The sequence below is a fragment of the Tiliqua scincoides genome, chromosome 3, assembly GCF_035046505.1.
Source record: "Tiliqua scincoides isolate rTilSci1 chromosome 3, rTilSci1.hap2, whole genome shotgun sequence".
In the NCBI taxonomy this organism is placed as follows: Eukaryota; Metazoa; Chordata; class Lepidosauria; order Squamata; family Scincidae; genus Tiliqua; species Tiliqua scincoides.
In genome coordinates this window covers 145152699-145168624 of record NC_089823.1, presented here as the reverse complement: position 1 = coordinate 145168624, position 15926 = coordinate 145152699, and the positions used below count along the sequence as shown (strand labels likewise).

General features: G+C 45.9%; 1 long non-coding RNA gene across 1 annotated transcript in view; it reads right to left on the bottom strand.

The window, feature by feature from the left end:
• The window catches only part of LOC136645965 (uncharacterized), a 76554-nt gene extending 61041 nt beyond the window's left edge, over positions 1–15513 (bottom strand). Inside the window, exon 1 of the long non-coding RNA XR_010794178.1 lies at positions 15461–15513. This is a non-coding gene — a long non-coding RNA (uncharacterized lncRNA). The remainder of the gene's footprint in view (positions 1–15460) is intronic.
• Positions 15514–15926: the final 413 nt, after the last annotated feature.

The following is a 15926-nucleotide window of genomic DNA, read 5'->3' as shown; positions in this document are numbered from 1 at the left end:
ATGCTCTTCCATCAGTCGTGTTATCGGGCAGGTTCAGTGGTATTCCCTACTCGGAGAGGAAATGCAAGTGTGGTAGGGATTGTATTGAGACCATAACACATATTCTTTTCTACTGCCCACTTCATGACGTCTCACGCAAGAAATAACTAGGCCCTTTGCTAACTAGGATGCAGGGCTGGGAGGACTCAATCATGCTTCAGTCTCTCCTTTCCACACCTGACTCTGAGACCCTTGATAGGGTCGCTGCCTTTTTATCTGGGGTAATTGCCAGGCAGAGCTCTGGAACTCTGGGCAGTATGTGAGGAAAAGACTGATGTCTATGTTGTGTTGTCTTTGTATATTTTTGTTTTGTTTTGTTTTGTTCTTTCTCTGTATTTTATGCCAATAAAGGTCTTACTGAACTGAACTGAACTGAACTGAAATGAAATGAAATGAAATGAATGGGACCCACCTGAAATTAGCTTGCAACCCACCTAGTGGGTCCTAACCGACAGTTTGAGAAACACTGCTCTAAGTGACCAGCTACAGTAAGTGAAATAAGATCTTACCCCTGAAAAAAGGAGACAGGCAGAAATGGATTGGAAAAAAGGTGACAGGCATATTAAATGATGACATTAAAATTATTTAAACATCATTCTGAGGCTTTTCCTCCCCTCACTTGTAGCCAGGACCAAATCCATTTCCAAATCCAACATCCCAGATGAGAAGTATTTATAAATATAGCTTCCCTTTGCTGTAGCAAATCATCTTTCCACTGCCCTTTTCTTTGGAACAAATTGCAGTGAAGTCTTCCCTTCATATATAGACTTGCTGACAAGCTGCTGGCTGTTGTTTTGACAGTTCCAAACTCCTTCACATTTGACCTGACCCAATAATGACCTGGTGAGGAAAAACAACTTTGTCCCTGCTTACAACAGTTTCCGGTTTATTAGCATCTTGATTGATGCAAGTTGATTTTTCCCCCCTCACATTTTGAGAAGGAACAAGAGGTCTCATAGAGCATCACTAGTCCAAAGCCAAAAGTGAAAAATGTCTAGGTTCATTGAACACAAGACACCATATTCTCCCATTTGCTCTTTCATGTGCTTAACTCACTAGTAGCCCAGTCCTAACCTGTGCTGGAAAAGACAGACCACAGTGGCTTGTGCTGTATCCAGCACAGGTTAGGTGCAGGCTGGAGATCACCTTAGAGCAGGGGTGCCCAAACCCCGGCCCTGGGGCCACTTGCGGCCCTCGAGGCCTCTCAATGTGCATCTCAAGGAATCCCCAGTCTCCAATGAGCCTATGGCCCTCCGGAGATTTGTTGGAGCCCACACTGGCCCGATGCAACTGCTCTCAGCATGATCTCTTACGTGAGCTGTGGAATGAGGGCTCCCTCTGCTTGTTGTTTCATGTCTGTGATGCAGCAGTGGCAGCAAAGGAAAGGCTGGCCTTGCTTTGTGCAAGGCCTTTTATAGGCCTTGAGCTATTGCAAGACCTTCATTCATTCACATAAGTTCATCTTTAATATATTCATTTATGTAAACTTATGTAAATTTATTCAAATTTTAAATGGAAATTCTTTATTTTTTTCCTGGCCTCCAACACAATGTCCAAGAGAGGATGTGGCCCTCCTGCCAAAAGGTTTGGACACCCCTGTCTTACACTCATGAGAATCATGGGGACTGGGTTGAATGGCTGCTTTAATTCTGTTCCACAAAAGAAGTTGGGTTCAAGGGCAGAACAATATACCTGAACCAAAAATGGCAGGCTCTCTCTTATTCATCCCATTGGTTTCTTCACCTGGGCAGGGACTGGAAGCTAATTTGCTCATCTTTGCTGGTTCCCTACATGGAGACCCTCCAGTCTCCTGAAGGAGTGTCTGGCAGGGATACCCAGCACCCAGCCAACGTGGCAGTTCAACAGGAGATTTGGGTCTCACCAAGACGGATCCTCCCAACCCATGAGGAAGTCAGCCTCTAGCCCTCCATAGGACTTTGAGGGCTGAAAGAGGTGGGTGGTCTATCATAGCTCCCAGGGGTCTGGAGGTCAGGTTTGTGCTCTCTGCTGGGCAGAGGAGGAATTTTTTTTCTTTGACTCTCCTTTTTCCCCATGAGCCCCTCAGCAATCATTGAACACATGGGCAACAGGTTGAATCACACCAGTGGGTTTGTTGTGATTTCCTAATTTTCTTTAGGCCATAGGGGTTCCTGTGCAAGTCAAAGACTTTTTTCTTTTGCACCCCAAACAGTCAAAACGAAGCTCCTGCAATCCCAGGGCCAACTCCAGTCGAGGGCAAACACTAGCCAGCACTAAAGGAAGCCACAAACAATGACAGAGAATTCTTGGTCTGCATGCCACACATTTTCAAAGTGAAGGGACTCAAATGTGGGTGTCTTGTTTGAGGGCCCTCCAAATCTAAGAGCCACACTGCCCAGTCCACTTCAGTCTGGAGCTCACTTGTTAAACGAACTGAAAGAAAATGAAAGCAGAAAACGACACTGGAAGCTGGTGCCTGGGCTTAAGGCCGGCCCTACATGCAGCAACCATATTATTGACTGTATTGCAAGAAGCTCCTATATGTGCTAAAACAATCAAACTGCTCCAATTAGACTAAAGGCTGTACAAATCAAACCTCACTTGATTTCATTCCCACAAGACAGGAGGCAAAAGCTAGTAATCATAAGTTCCCCACCGCCAGCGCTTTGGGGCATACAATCCTCTCATCGGGTCTGTAATTACAACCACAGTATAACGACTCGCATGAGGCATGGTGACCTTTGACCCTAGACTGTAAAGTCACTGGATAGTCCAGTAAAGTATAAGCAGAGTAGAAAGAATTATTTTAAAAGACTTTTAGCCTAGAGATATTATAGCATAACACACAATGGAAGAAAGCTGCTTGATTTTAGAAACAAATACTTAAAAGCTTAAAAACCACACTGCTAGAGCATGAAAGGCACACAGAAAGCTGTTTTCATCTAAAAATCATAGTCTCACAGAAAAGCTGCTTGAAAAAATAATTTAGAAGCTGTTGATGGAGATTTTAAAGGGTTAACCTAACTTCTCTCAGATGGGAAAAACAACCGAAATTAGAGCCAAAGCAGTGACTAGTGTTCTGTAAAAACAGGATAGGAAAGCCATTATGTCAAGTTGACCTGCAGAGGAAAACATGCGTGTCATAGCTTTCCCAAAAGGAAAATTCCAGGGTCTTATGTAACTAAAGTTGTGAGACATAAACTTTGCCTTAGATGGGTAGAAGATTCCCAGTTAAGGCTGAAACCATGCATGCCCAATAAGGAAGTGGAAGTCACATGGGTGTCACATGGGTACTTTGTTTGTTGCAAGGTATAACTGAGAAGTTTTGGTGTGGTTCTCTGAGAACCAAAGAATCCACCATGGGGTAACATTTCTGTATCCAACCTGTATCTAACCTGAATCTCAAATCTATTCCTAATCTGTAAATAGCCTGTAAATAAACGTTCTATACGCTTTTAAAGGAGTTTGTGCCTGTTTAGCATTGACTCAGAGAACGAATCCAAAATATTTCCATCACTGTTTCCACAGAAGCTGAGAACTTGGGCTTCAAAGGCTGCGATACACTTTAGAATTTGGAAAAGGGAGTCGTATCTAAGGCAGAAGAGATAGGCTACATCTTGGCAGAAGTATACGGCCAGCCAAGATATCACAAGCTGAGAAAACACATATATGCAACAATTGCAGTCATTAGAAGTAAGTTTTAGCTGCTGGCTTATCAGTTGGCAAGGATGTTCTTGGCAAACTAATATAGTGTCTAGCTAGCTAGACACAGACACCTGCAGGAGACGAATTTAGAAAAAGAATACATTTAATTAGATAACCAAGAGCATCCTTAAGAATCAGTCTTTGTTTGAATTGCAACTGAAATGGAGAAATGAATGTTCAGAAGGATTGGTGCAGGTGTGTGCAGAAAGAGAGGCCTAGTGCAGGTACTGAGTAACTTGTTTGAAAGTAAATGGGAGAAGGATTTGTTAAAAAGGAAAATGTGATGCAGTGAAAGTTTGGCTTGTTTTATGTTAAAATATATGAAAAATCACAAGAAGCTGGCTGAAGCCTTAGCTCAAAGAGATTATACTTTAGCAGGTGCTAGGCAACCACTAAAAGGGAAGAGGTCATTTATATACACCACTATAGATCCCTCAATACAATGTACTCAAAGTAACTGGTCACAAATAGAATTAAGACATAGAGTAAAACTGTTAAAATGAATTTAAAAGACTTTGGTTCCCAGAGGTTTGCAGAGGGCCCACAGTGTTTTACTAAAACCAGGAGAAGAGATGCAGAAGAGATAAGATAGGTAGCTCAAGCAAGGTCATCCAAATTAGGAAGGGATTGAAGGAAATCTGTCAATAAATGGGTCAGAAGTTCTGCCAAAATAAGGTCTCCACACTTGTGTTTGTGTGTTCTCTTTAATGAAGATGTTACAGTGAACCCTACAGGTTTTGGAAACTCTTGGAAATTGTGTAATTTTGGCTAAGTTTTAAGGTGAAACCCCACCTGTATGTAAATAAGAGCCAATCAATGGTGTTGCTCATTTGTTGCCCACCTATTTTCTATCTTTTATGTAAATGTTGCAAGGTGCAATAACCAAGATGTTACAAGGGATCCTAGATGTTACAAGAGATCTCAGATGTTGCACTGTAATCCCAGGTACCAAAGCAAACTCAGTAGACAACAGTGATCAAATCCAGGCTTTTATTGTAAATCCATCAGCAAAACTACATCAGCAAAACTTTGGAACTACAACAGAAGGCATCTATCTCCGGACCAGATCAGATGGAAAGCTCTTCAACCTCTCCAGACTGAGAGCAAAGTCCAAAGTCCAGCTGAAATGTCTGCGTGACTTCCTCTTTGCCGACAATGCAGCTATCACTACTCACTCTGCCAAAGATCTCCAGCAGCTCATGGATCGTTTTAGCAAGGCCTGCCAAGATTTTGGACTGACAATCAGCCTGAAGAAAACACAGGTCATGGTTCAGGATGTGGACTCACCTCCCTGCATTACAATCTCTGCACATGAACTGGAGGTTGTCCATGACTTTGTGTACCTTGGCTCAAAGAGGCAAAGAAGGAAGGCCCATAGCCAGGGAGACAGGCCAGGGACAGACTGCACTTGCTCCCAGTGTGGAAGGGATTGTCACTCCCGAATTGGCCTTTTCAGCCACACTAGACGCTGTTCCAGAACCACCTTTCAGAGCACGATACCATAGTCTTTCGAGACTGAAGGTTGCCAATATCGATCAGCAAAAGATTGTAAATCCATCCACGTCCCCAAAGGAGACTGTGAGCATAGGAAGTGTGAAGAAGAGAAGCCCGTAACGCCTCCTTTAGCTGGCTTTTATTACAATCTGGGGTTCCCTCCTTGAAACACATTTGGAGACAATTCATTGGTGGGTTCAAAACATCCATTGTTTTATAATAGGCCATCTTATACATCCATCATATACAATATACCCCCAGCAGTTAGCCAATGGCACTGCACACAAACCTGACCTCATCCATAACTATCGGATGATGTTCTGTGGCCTTCGTAAGGCAACATACTTGCTATTGACGTCATGGTGTGTGTGTGTTCATCTAAAAACTGCTGCGAAATGGTTTTCTGTGGGAATCTGACCTTTGCAATGCATTAATCCGGAAGTGCTTTGATATCATGTCTTTTTAAACTCTAGAATGCAGTTAGTCCACTAAAACTCAGTTAAAACATTACTGTTTGTTAGTCACACTTATGTGTGCCCCAAAACTGATTTCAAAATGAAAAACAAAGAAATATAAAAAAGCTAAGCTTACTAGTGTTCTTTTATGAGAGCTGGTGTAAATACTTGCTTTCTAGCATGTGTGTGTGCAAGTGGTGCTCAGACAAATATTGTATAGCTATCTACCTGTATATGAAGTCTGAGCTTAAAACTATGCTGCTAAGCCTGTATATTAGAGACAGACTGAATTCTAAAAGTACCCAGAAAAGATTTTTTTTTCTGTGGTCTGAAGACAAAGGAGCTTCTTCATTGTGCTGGCTAGTCTTATCAGTATGTCCTGAGAACTGTCTTTCTGCCAAGTTCAGCCAAATATGTGAGTTAAAACCGAAACTGTTTGAGAGAACCAATTTTTTACTCAAGTTGAACTTGCTTGGACATTCAGAGATGGACCATGCTATTTACATTTCAGGTAAGCATTCTATACCATAACTTCTACTGATAACACCTTGCATCATAAATGGTAGATGTAAAATCTAGAGCCTATTAAGAGTTAGCCCCATTTATGATGTCAAACTTTCAGCGAATGAGAAGTCTAGATTTTCAGAAAAAGGACTGTGTGGTATAAAGGTTAAGGATCAGCATTCAGACGGGGTCCATGCTTTGGACATGAGTCCTGTGGACCAACTGTATACAATTCAATAAAAGCCTGCGAACCTTCATCCCTGTGTACCGAGTCGTTCTGAGTTGCCTTGCAACACCCTAAGAATCAATATAAACTTCAAAATACAACTTAATGGAATCCAGTTGTTCAGTGCATGAATATGGAGCTGGTGCTTTTTCTCAGATGCCTCTGCTAGAGACTGGAGCCCTATTCATCACACTGTGCAGTACTGAAACATACTGTGTGTACACTGTGTCCCCAGCTACCCCAGCAGGCCTAGGAAACCCTAGCCATAGCTCAGGTCAGAAAGCTATGTCAGCCAACCCATCTCATTGACACTGCTGTGGTTGGAAAGAGTGGTTTTAACAGCCCCGGCTAAGAAGCTGCAAGCTGTGATGCCCTATAGTTTGGGAGGGGATCTAATCAGTCACCCAACTGGTTGGGAGAAGCACTGGCAAGCAGATTCATGTCTTCAGTCTTCTGTCCAGGTATGGATGGGAGGGATGTGCCAGCACAACACACAAAGGTAGTATTTCTCAAACTGTGGGTTGGGACCCACTTGGTGGGTCGGGACCTAATTTCTGGTGGGTCCTGCAGAGTTTCCTATGAAAACAGAGGTGATGGAAAGATCAGATAACTAATTGTCTCAAGCCCCAAGGTTATTCAAAAAACTATTGACAGCTGCTAACTGCCTGGCAAACAGCTGAGCTCCTACAGTTTACAAGATAGCCAGGTACTGCCCTGCAAACAGCTGAGCACCTGCAGTTTGCAAGCTTGGGTAAATATAGGAAGATAAATGTTTGAGCGTCTTTTTTCTGGTGTGCGTGTGTGTGAGTTCCCCCCCCCCAAGTCTGTCAATGTCAGGTCTTGGGGGCAGGTGAAGGCTGGATCACATAATTAAGCCCCTCAAGCCTTGAGGTAAATAAATAAATAAATTATTTACTTGTATAAATAAATTACTTGTAAATACATATATAAAAATATTATTTTTTGTAGATATCAGATATTTCTTTCTAAATCACCTTTTTAAAAAAGTCATATTTTTAAAGTCTTTTTATAAAGCTAGGTAGGTCCTGATAGACTACAGCAGGGATGTCAAACTTCTGTTTCATACAGAAGGTCAAAGTTAGCATTCATTGTGCCTACTAAGGCTGAAAGTGACATCACTGAGCAGGAAGTGATATCATTAAGCAGGCAATGGCCAGAAATAAGCACTTTGGTGTCATGTAGAAACTCATTGGCTGCAAAAGAGAAAATGCACAAATCAAATTTTCAAGATATTAAAGAGCCAATAATCTCACTGAGATCCCAATTATAATGGGGGCCAGATAAATTGCTTTTTGGGGGCTGCATTTGGCCCGCAGGCCTTATGTTTGACATCCTTGGATTAGAGTGTCATTTTAAAAAGTGGGTCCCAATGCTAAAACCGTTTGAGAACCACTGCATAAAGGGAGTGCATAATATAATCCCTCACGGTCCCCATGTTCATAATACATACTGCAAGACTAACAACATGTTGCATGGCGAAATATGATGTCTTATTTAGATCTGGGACAATAGCTGGGAAAATATTGCTGCAACACCCTCTTTGGGAGGGTATGTTTCAATTAGGATTTCCAGGGACCTGTTGGAAGCTTTTCAACTCCATCTACATTTTTACAGTGGATTAGTGATATATCAATTAATATATGTACCAATAATCCAATTAAAACTATTCGCCAAATAAATTACCTGGCTGAGTTCCAAATCTACAGATGATTTAAACCAGCTAATGGAAACATTAGAAGCTAGGCTGCAGATTCTGTTTTCTAATTAAGGTAATATTTGACCAACACAGAACCAATTTACATGTTTAAAAAACTACTAACAATTAAAAAAAGGTCAGATAACAAAAAGTTATGCATTTTAGTCCAGTAGGCATAAAACAAATAAACAAAATGTACAAACAAGACTGAACTTTACTGCACGGGCACCCAGCTTGACACATGGTGGATCTGCAGCTAAACTGGCCTCTATTTGCATTTTATAATTGCCTCCCATAAATTTTTAAAGGCATAATAAAATCCCTATTAAAATTAGAAAACAAGATTGCAAACATCACTGCGTACCCAAAACATTCCATACTTCTTTCCATTCAAGTTGCTGTTAAAAAATGACTAGAGCAACATCTTGGTCACATTTTTCATTGAACTGTGTTCAGCCTCAGTAGGAGAAAAAAGCAAGCCACATAGTTGCTCTGCCAGTGGCTAATTTACACACAGAAAGCTCTGCCTGCATGTGGGCAGTGCAGCATCAGACCTGTTCATAACATGGTTTTATTGGAGGCTTCAAAGCATGCTTTTCCACACTTGAAAAAGCTCTCTCGTCCACCCTGAGCCTCTTAGGAGTGGTTGTCGTGTTGCATCTGGCCTCCCATCCCAGAAAAGCCCTCCAGCTGGGAATGCAGGTGGGGGGAAGCTTGTCCGGTTCCCCGCCTGCATGACGTGGTGAGCAGCTATTGGTCAGGGGAGGGGGCAAGCTGGGGCGTAGTTTAAAGGCTGGCGCCCAGCCTTGCCCAGCCTCTTTGTTCCTCGGCAGCAGTGGAAGGAGCAGCGGGGGCTACAGCATTGAGGCCACGAGGGACCAGCCTGGCAGGCCAGAGGGGCTGGGGAAGGGAATTTGGTACCAGGGGTGGGTTGCAGCTTTCCTCTGGAAACTGCTGTAGAGCTTTGCTGCAGATTCCCCACCACTGCTGGGCAGCACCCACGTGTCCTTTCTATTCAGCTTCCTCCTCCGCATTTTCTATCCCAGCTGGGCAGCCACCCCCCCCCCACCTTCCCCTTTCATCCTTCTCTACCTCATTGCTTATCCCAGGCTGGGCAGCCACTCCCCCCCTGCCTTCTCCCCCCCCCCCCAGTTTCTCTCTCTGGACGGAGTAGCCATCCAGGAGCTTTCCCTGGGCAGGGTTTCCACCCAAGTGGTGTTTCTTTCAGCCCCTGGCCCCAGCCCGCATGGCATTAGGGAGAGCCAGGCTGGTGTAGCAGTTTGGGAGGTGGACTCAGACCTGGAGGATCCAGGTTCAAATCCCCCTCAGCCACAAAGTTTAGGAAGCAAGCTCAGGTGACCTTGGGCCAGTCACTTTCTCTCCGCCCTCCTTGTTTTTCCAGCCGTTACTTTGCACGTGTGCTCCTTGTTTACTCCTCCCTGGTCTCCACCCACGTGGTATTCATCTGCTTTCTCCCTGTTTTTCCAGCCGGTGCAGATTGTTCATCTGCTTCCTCCTAGTTTACCCCTCCCTGGCCCCTGCCCACATGGTATTCATCTGCTTCCTCCTTGTTTTTCCAGGTGGGGCAGATTGTTCATCTACTTCCTCCTTGTTTTTCCAGCCTGATTGTGCACATGTGCCTGTTTATCAGGAAGGTGGCAGAGGTGGGGTGGAAGGAAGCTCCGAGGCTCTGAGCAGCGCTCTCATTTCAGTTGGGGGAAAAGGGGGGCTCCCCACCACTCTTGGATTTAATCTGGGCTTAGGCAACTGGTGGTTGTTGTGGGTGAATCCTTAAGCATGCCAAAAAGAGTTCAGAAATCAGGGAGGGGGGCAGCCAGGCCCCCCACCAGTAAGGTGCGCTTGCATCTTCCTCCATCTGATGAGGGGGACGGGGAATCTAACTGGAGCCTCAGGGTGAGGGTGGAATTTTTGGAAAGGGCCCTGGCAGAAAGTCGGGGGGCGGTTGTCCCTTCAGTAGCTCCTACTTCTCCAGCGGATCCCCCATCATCCTCTTTTTTGGCTCCTTCCCACAGCGGTGGGCCACAGTATGGGGATGGAACACTCATGCAGTCCCTTCTCTCCCAGCTTTCAACCATTACAGGTATGCTGTATTATTAAAAAAAAAAAAAAAAAAAAAAAAAAGGTGAACCCCCATCCTGTCTGAACAGGAATGTTTTAACTTGCCTCTCAAACACCTGAAAAGAAGGCAGGTCTTTAGGGTTGGAGTCCAATTAATGTGGGTTTATGAGCAGGGAAGTCATAAAAAGACGGACTCAAAAGCAAGTCTTTCCCTCTCCTTGTGCATTTCATTGCAATTACAAACAAGATGGCAAGGAGACCTGGTCTCCTTCCTTGTGGGTTTGGTCCTCTTAGCTGCTTTTTATTTGGGGGAGGTTATTTATTCGGAAGGTTATTTGGGGGCTGCCTATGCAAAAATAGGGAAAGGAAATGGGGGCCTAGCACTTGTGAAGCACTACTAGACCCATATTACACCTGAACTCACCTGATAGTATGCACATTCTGAACAAAAAGGCCTTTGCAGACAATCTAAACCTGCATTAAATGAAGATGCTCTGCCTCCTAACCTGCAAACCCTCATTAGATTGCCTCAATGGAATTCCCATGCAGACAGCTCTGGGGATGAGTTCCAGGCCATTGGCAATGTCATTCCCTTATGTGTTCATTTAATGTGATTTGAACATCTGTAAAGGACTCACTTAGGGTCGCAGCTTGGGCCAATAATTTGAAATCAGTGACTGATTTCGAGGATGTGGTGTGGAGGGAGATACGGCTGATCCACCACCTCTCATTCCCTAGGGCCGCTTCAGTGAATGATGGTATACCGCAGGATTTTGCTTGGTGCGGTACACGTCATTTGATGAGGCATTGGCTATTCTCGGAGGTTGTGTGGCTCAGGCGCAAATGGCAAAATGCTACATTGAGTCTGCATTTCAGCTGCTGCCAGTCCACCCAGATGAACAAATGCCCTTAGAGGGGCTTCTAAGCCTCATCACCGGATCAGATGAGCATGACCAGCAATGCGGGAGGATATGAGCATGTGGGCTATCTTCCTAAAAGCTGCAAGTCTACACAGATGCTGCAGGTGGCACAGGCTTTGGGTTTATAGACCTTATAGAATTCTTTGAAAAGGTCAACAGGCATGTGGATGTGGGAGAACCCGTGGACATTATATATCTGGACTTTCAGAAGGCATTTGACACAGTCCCTCACCAAAGGCTACTGAAAAAACTCCACAGTCAGGGAATTAGAGGACAGGTCCTCTCGTGGATTGAGAACTGGTTGGAGGCCAGGAAGCAGAGAGTGGGTGTCAATGGGCAATTTTCACAATGGAGAGAGGTGAAAAGCGGTGTGCCCCAAGGATCTGTCCTGGGACCGGTGCTTTTCAACCTCTTCATAAATGACCTGGAGACAGGGTTGAGCAGTGAGGTGGCTAAGTTTGCAGACGACACCAAACTTTTCCAAGTGGTGAAGACCAGAAGTGATTGTGAGGAGCTCCAGAAGGATCTCTCCAGACTGGCAGAATGGGCAGCAAAATGGCAGATGCGCTTCAATGTCAGTAAGTGTAAAGTCATGCACATTGGGGCAAAAAATCAAAACTTTAGGTATAGGCTGATGGGTTCTGAGCTGTCTGTGACAGATCAGGAGAGAGATCTTGGGGTGGTGGTGGACAGGTCGATGAAAGTGTCGACCCAATGTGCGGCGGCAGTGAAGAAGGCCAATTCTATGCTTGGGATCATTAGGAAGGGTATTGAGAACAAAACGGCTAGTATTATCATGCCATTGTACAAATCTATGGTAAGGCCACACCTAGAGTATTGTGTCCAGTTCTGGTCACCGCATCTCAAAAAAGACATAGTGGAAATGGAAAAGGTGCAAAAGAGAGCGACTAAGATTATTGGCTGGGCACCTTCCTTATGAGGAAAGGCTAAGGCGTTTGGGCCTCTTCAGCCTAGAAAAGAGACGCCCGAGGGGGGACATGATTGAGACATACAAAATTATGCAGGGGATGGACAGAGTGGGTAGGGAGATGCTCTTTACACTCTCACATAATACCAGAACCAGGGGACATCCACTAAAATTGAGTGTTGGGCGGGTTAGGACAGACAAAAGAAAATATTTCTTTACTCAGTGTGTGGTCGGTCTGTGGAACTCCTTGCCACAGGATGTGGTGCTGGCGTCTAGCCTAGACACCTTTAAAAGGGGATTGGACAAGTTTCTGGAGGAAAAATCCATTATGGGGTACAAGCCATGATGTGTATGCGCAACCTCCTGATTTTAGAAATGGGCTATGTCAGAATGCCAGATGCAAGGGAGGGCACCAGGATGAGGTCTCTTGTTATCTGGTGTGCTCCCTGGGGCATTTGGTGGGCCGCTGTGAGATACAGGAAGCTGGACTAGATGGGCCTATGGCCTGATCCAGTGGGGCTGTTCTTATGTTCTTATGTTTATTTTTCAGGGAATATGGTGCGCTGGTAGATGGCCCTCTAGTTGGCACTCGCTGATTTGACCTTTTTAGAGCTTTTCCCCATCATGGTTGCTGTTCACCTCTGGGGTTCAGAGGTTAAGGACTCCACAGTGCGATTCAGGTGTGATAATCTGGCAGTAGTTCACGTTACAAATCAGAAAACCTACTGGTCACCAAGAGTCATGCGTTTAGTGCGCACCTTTGTACTGCAATACCAACGTCTTAACATGTTATTTGTGGCTAGACATGCTCCGGGCTTGGCTAATGAGATAGCTGATGCCGTCTCTCATTTCCAGGAGGACGAGGGAAGAGCTGGACCCCATCCCCAGTGGTTGTGGAACCTTGGGTGCGATAAGTCAACAGTGCAGTGAATGCTTCCCTGGCCCCAAGCATCTGGGCAAGTTATAAAAGGAGAGTAGGCAAGTTTGAGGGCTATAGGGCTACTACTGGCCTCCCAGGTGTTTGGCCCATCCCCCCTGAGCATGTGATGCAGTTTTTAGCCCCCCTGAGCATGTTACGCACTTTTTAGTCAGCCTCCGGTCAAATGGCAGGACAAGTAATACACTTGGCGGCTACTTGGCAGCCCTGGTTTTTAAGGCCAAGGCACGCGGGCTATCTGACTGCACCGGGGATTTTCACATTCGGAGAATGTTAACAAGGTGGTCACGGGAGGCCATTAAGAGAGGGGACAGTAGGCAGCCTATTACGTTTGACCTCCCAGCCTCATTGTGTGAGTCATTCAGTGCAGTCTGTTCCAATACATTGGAAGCACTGTTGTTTAGGGCTGCCGCCCTTGTTCTCTTTTTCAAGGCCTTCCACCCGGGTGAAGTTTTGCCATGAAGTAGGTGGGACGCCTCTGAGCGTGCCCTAAGGGTCACGGATGTACACTGGACCCAGACTGGTGTGAGGCTGAGGCTAAGGAGGTTGAAGATGGACCAGGTTGGTCATGGACAGTGAGTCCAACTGAATGGAGCTGGGAACTCCCCACTTTGCCCAGTGGTAGGGCTGCGTGAGTATGTGGCTGAGAGAGGCATGTCCGATGGGCCGCTCTTTGTGCGCAAGTGGAAGGAGCACCATTGTGCTGTTAGTGGGACCGACATGACGTGGGAGGCGCACAAAGTGAGCGGATCCCAAGATGTCAATGATGGCCCCCTAATGGGGCAGAGGAGGCTGTAGCCCCTCACCAGGATTCAGTCCTGGCTGTGGTGAGGAAGTGTTTGGACGGCCTTGGCCAGGTCTCAGTCAAGTTTGGCCTTCGTTCATTTCGGATAGGGGCTGCGACGGCTGCTGCTGGCATGGGTTATGATAGTGGGGAGATCAAAAGAATAGGTAGGTGGAGATCTCGGGCATTTAAGAGCTACATGCACCCCAAGGTAGGTGGGTCGTCTTAGTTATCGCCTGATTATTCATGTCTACTTACATTGTTTTGTTTTTCCTTCTTTAATTGTTAGGTTTGGGCCTTTCCCTGCCAGCGAGGGCACTGATTTGTGGCCACTCCATTGTCTTCTGAGCTCACAAGCAAGCTTTCAAGAGTGAATTTGGATCTCAGCTGGGCCTGGGAGCACAGCTTTCAGTGCAGTGGGCCGCCAGAAGAAGGATGAAGTGGGGGCAGTTGCTGCCCATGGTTCGGGAGTGTATACAGGGAGTGTATATAGGGAGCTCCTCTTCCCCAGGTGCTTCTCATACACCTTGGTGGTAATGACCTTTGCCAGAGGACGGGGCTGTGGTTGAGGAAGCAGGCTGCAGAAGACCTCACCACTCTGGGAAGCTGGATGCCTGGCCTGATCATCATATGGTCAGATCTGCTTCCGAGCCAGGTTTGGAGGTGTACCACAAGCCCGGCTGGAGTTGATAGAGCCAGAAGGAAGGTGAATGTGCACCTGTGGAGGGAAGTGTCGATAGCTGGCAGCCTGGTGCTTTGCCACCCAGATATCGTGAGCTCTCTGCCGCACCTTTACAGGGGAGATGGCGTGCATCTCTCAGAGGTCGGGAACCATATCTTTCTGTCAGACTTGCAACTGGTCCTGTAAGGACTCTTAGATGGGGCGGGGGGGTGCTAAGCGCCAGGCTAGCCCCCCCCCCATGTGGCAGGGTAGTGCGGGAACTGGAGGAGAAATAGGGAACCGGTGTCTACCTTCAGGCAAGCAACAGACTGGGTTAAGGCCACTGCTGAGCCCCAAGGCTACCTGGATTGGGGGCAGCCTGGCTTGACCCCAGAATGGAATTGGGATGCTAACCTTTGTGGTTCCCCGGCTCATGGTGGGTAGAACAATTCAGCTGGCTGGACCCCGTTTCCAGGGGTTGGTGATGAAGAACCTGGGGGAGCCTTGGGCAAGCTCAGGTTCTGAGTAAGGAACTGTCTCCTCCTAGTTAGGTGCCCATACTAATGGGGGGTGGAGTATAGTCAGGACCCGTTGCATTGCACTAATCGCTGCCCTTGTAATGGAATAAATCATGGCCCTGTTTCAACCAAGTCTTTTGCGTCACACTTGTTTGTGGGGGGATACCTGGGCAAGTTATTTGCAGTGTTGTCATCACCAGGTCCTTCCAGTGGTACCTGGAATTGGGGGACCATGTGAAATGGTACAGCAGAGGGAGAAACACAGTTTTAGATTAAATAAGCTTAGGCAGTAGTCTAATGTTATTACAATGGGTGCTTCCCTGCTGTCACTCCTCATTGTTGACCGATGGGTCAGGAGAATACCAGCCAACTAGGGGGAATCATCTTGAATATGTAAGGACAGAAGGACATAGCAAACTTTTTTTAATGACACAGCTATTTAATGCTAACAACTCACTAAAAAAAGCCCAGAGCATAGGCACTGAGACTGCTGAATGAAAAAACAACTACTTACTGTACTTGCAGGCTAGCTCTAGTTTGTAGTCCATCTTGGCTTTCCAGGGCCCTAAGGATATCATGCACACTCAATCACCCATTGAGTGATTACTGAATCACCTATTGAGGGTACTGAAACCATTCCCCCCCCCCCCATTGTTCTCACATGAACTTCTCTTCCTGGGGCCTCCCCTCTTAAAGAGGCAGTACACAATAAATGAGAGAAGAGTGATGCTCAACAAAAAGGCTTCAGAATATGAGGAAAGGATCAAAGAACTTTTCCACACTTTAGTATCTATTCTCCATGGGAAGGAAATCAGGTAAGAGGGGATAATTCTTTAAAATGGCACACAGGCAAAGGGACAAGTCCCTCCCCCAACTGACACTGTAGCTTCCCGCAGCTGCTTTGAACTAATTAAAAAAGGCTTGAGGGAAACATTCATTCACATGGCTGTCATATAAAGTTTGCTTCTAAGCTGAACTAA